This window comes from Eumetopias jubatus, unplaced genomic scaffold (genome assembly GCF_037043125.1).
Source record: "Eumetopias jubatus isolate StellerSeaLion01/CBP00866 unplaced genomic scaffold, mEumJub1_p1.0 scaffold_1, whole genome shotgun sequence".
Lineage (NCBI taxonomy): Eukaryota > Metazoa > Chordata > Mammalia > Carnivora > Otariidae > Eumetopias > Eumetopias jubatus.
Genome location: NW_028274807.1, coordinates 121,393,001 through 121,395,299, shown reverse-complemented (window position 1 = coordinate 121,395,299; position 2,299 = coordinate 121,393,001). Strand labels below are relative to the sequence as shown.

The 2,299-nt window shown below is 54.2% G+C and overlaps 1 pseudogene; it reads right to left on the bottom strand.

The window, feature by feature from the left end:
• Positions 1 to 347: 347 nt before the first annotated feature.
• Positions 348 to 1,195, bottom strand: LOC114205547 (proline-rich protein 23A-like; annotated as a pseudogene).
• Positions 1,196 to 2,299: the final 1,104 nt, after the last annotated feature.

Here is a 2,299-nt window from a genome sequence, read left to right as displayed (position 1 = left end):
TGCAGTGGTAGGGTGCTGGGGAAAGGATGGGTTTTTAGAAAAAAGTGCAAAACTAGGGAGAATGGAGCTACTTAAGCGTAACCTTATAGAGAAAATAACCTGAGCAGCATTTCGGATTTCTGGAAGTACACTGTATTTCCAGCAGCATTTCGTTGCTGAGGTGATTTCCTTTCAGATGTTTCGGTTCGCCATTGATCCAACATTTTGCAATGCAGCTTGCATCAAAGGAGCATCTGTCCGTTATTCATGCTTGGTGATTGTCGCAGGTCGTGCAATGTACACAGCCAGCGGCTCTTCGAAGACAGTCTTAAGGTGCCCACTGGGTGGCAAGGGATTGTGGGAGCAGTTCATTCCTGGAACAGGCGTCTCCGGGCCTTGCGGGAGGCACCCGGGGGGCGCTGGGGGCGCGCGTGGGGACCTGGACTCGGAGAGGGAGGTGGAGGTTGGAGTGGCGAGTTGGGGAAGGGCTCCAGAAGGTGGGCGTCCAGGTTGAAGTAGCGGAGAGGAGAGCGTCTCTTTGGACTAGGGGTAGGGGCCCAAGGCCAGGGATCTGGTACGGGGCCCTGCGGGTGGGGGCTGGCCACCCTTCCAGCGCAGGGGCGGAGCCCAAGGACGGAGCCCACAGCAGGGTCGGTCCGGGGCGGCAGGAACTCGGGGTCCGCGTCTTCCTCGTAGGCCTCTTCTTGGGCGGCCATCTCTGGGACAGGAGCGCAGAAGAATCCCTGCTCGACGGCGACTTGGTGCCCGGGCGCGTTCAGGAAAGCGCCCAGTTCCAGGCCGGCAGGAGAGTGGCCCTGCCCTCCCGAGCGCAGGAGAGCCTCGGGGACCAGCACGAGGGTGAGCTCTCCGAGGGTCACTTGCAGGGCCGACGTTGGCTCGGGCTCGAGCACCAGGTCGACGTCGTCCAGGAGCAGCTGCAGGGCACAGAGCCGGTGGCCAGGGCCACCACAGAGGTGAGTGCGCCGGCGGCCGGGGGCCCCCCAGGCCTTCCAGGCCCACAGGCTCCTGGGTTCGGCGGCGCTTGGCAGGGCGGGGTCCTCCGGGCGGCGGTCCCCAGCAGGGCTCAGGGTAGGCGCTGGGGCTGCGGGGCCGGCTGCCCATCACCTGGACGGCGCTGCGGGCGGCGCTCCCGGGGCCTGTTGGAGGGTGTGAGGGACTGGGTCCTGCACGCAGGGACAGCTCTCGACGACAGGTGAGGCGGCCGGGGGCGGCGGGGCGCGGCACCGGGCGACGCAGAGAGAGTGCCTGGAGTTCTGGGGGCGCCTCCTGAGAGGCGGGCAGTCCTGGGGTTCTGGTGGCGCAGCAAGGGCGCGGGGCTCAGCCTCGGGCGTTCGAATCCCAGGTTTCTCACACTGACCGGTCTGCGCGGATCTTTCAAGTGCCGCCGGCGGAACCAAAGTCGCAAAATGTCACGCTAGGCTCTGCCCCTTCCGAGGCTCCGCCCCGTAGAGATCGCGGTATCTGTGCAGCCCAATAGCCGAGGCCGTGGTTAGGGAAACACTTTTATGAGCCTATAGAAGGCAGAACACTGGTGTAACTCATTCTTAGAAAAAAAAATATACCAATAATAGAACTTAAAACATTGTTCACCTTTAGGACTAATGCTTTTCTGTGATTTCATCCATTCTAGAGAAAAGATCACTCAATTAGATCACTCCCGCCCTCCCTCCCCCCACCCCCCTCGCCCCCCGTAAAATGGACTTACCCAAATGCTCCAAAAAATTTCTTTACGACTGGGTCTATCATTTCAGGAGTAAATGAAAAATACTGATTTCTCTTTAGGAAAACTTCTGTTTTAATACTAAAGTAAAATATCTGTGCAACTTTCTTCCTGAAGGTTTAGGTCGTTATAAAATTATTAATAATATCAATAGCAATTAAAACAATATAATTAAATTGTTTTCTTGAGCAATTATTATGACATATCCACCATTTACTGTTTAAAAAAGTGATCTTTTTCTTTAAAAAAAAAACCCAACACTTTATTGAGGTATGATTGATATACAGAAAGCTGTATGTATTTAATGTATACAGTTGAATTCGGAAGAAGTGAACACCCATGAAACTATCACCGCAATCAATGCCATAAACATATCTATATTCCCTACAAAAGCTACCTCCTGCCCTATTTAAAACAAATGATCTTTTCAGTCTTCAAAACAGCTGACACTGGGAGTGGTAAGCTGAGTTATCCAAAATTAGATACCTAGTTTGGGCTAGATGTGGGAATCAAATGCAGATTAACCTGGTTTTGGATCATCGACTCTTTACTCATATGTTTATTGTATATATCTAGGAG